Source organism: Schistocerca serialis, chromosome 2, assembly GCF_023864345.2.
Source record: "Schistocerca serialis cubense isolate TAMUIC-IGC-003099 chromosome 2, iqSchSeri2.2, whole genome shotgun sequence".
Lineage (NCBI taxonomy): Eukaryota > Metazoa > Arthropoda > Insecta > Orthoptera > Acrididae > Schistocerca > Schistocerca serialis.
The window spans coordinates 110,250,160-110,250,838 of NC_064639.1; the positions used below are offsets into that span (position 1 = coordinate 110,250,160).

Below are 679 nucleotides of genomic sequence, written 5' to 3' on the forward strand. Positions count from 1 at the left end.
TTAAATAACTGAATTTCCTACAAGCCATATTATCCAACCTCATCTCACCTACCAGATCAAAGCTTCAGCTTGCAGTAGGCTTATCCTCTTTCCTTTGAAACACGCCCGTCACTTGTCTGGCTGACTTGATTCATGTCATGGTAATTTCCCCCAACCAGATAGAAAAAAAATGAGCATGGAACTCAAAAATGAGAGAAAGAATTGCGAGACAGCGATAAATATCGCCTTTCACCATCCCACTGTCCTTCTGTCCTTGTGGTTTAGATACAGCTCCAAGTGAGGAAATAATGTGAGTAACTTTATAAAGGGGGGAGGGGGTTCTTGCTTATACGCCAACGGCCTTGCCGTAGTGGTAACACCAGTTCCCGACAGATCACCGAAGATAAGCACTGTCGGGCTGGGCTAGCACTTGGATGGGTGACTATCCGGTCTGCCGAGTGCTGTTGGCAAGCGGGGTGCACTCAGCCCTGGTGAGGCAAAACTGAGGAGCTACTTGATTGAGAAGTAGCAGCTCCGGTCTCGTAAACCGACATACGGCCGGGCAAGCGGTGTGCTGACCACATGCCCCTCCATATCCGCATCCAGTTACGCCTGTGGACTGAGGCCAGTCGGTACCTCTGGGCCTTCATGGCCTCTTCGTACGGAGTCTTGCTTTTCCGCAGTCCAGTCAGATTAACGT

The 679-nt window shown here is 49.9% G+C and overlaps 1 pseudogene; it reads left to right on the top strand.

The window, feature by feature from the left end:
- The first annotated feature begins 331 nt into the window (after positions 1 to 331).
- On the top strand, positions 332 to 449 carry LOC126459011 (5S ribosomal RNA; annotated as a pseudogene).
- The last annotated feature ends 230 nt before the right edge of the window (positions 450 to 679 follow it).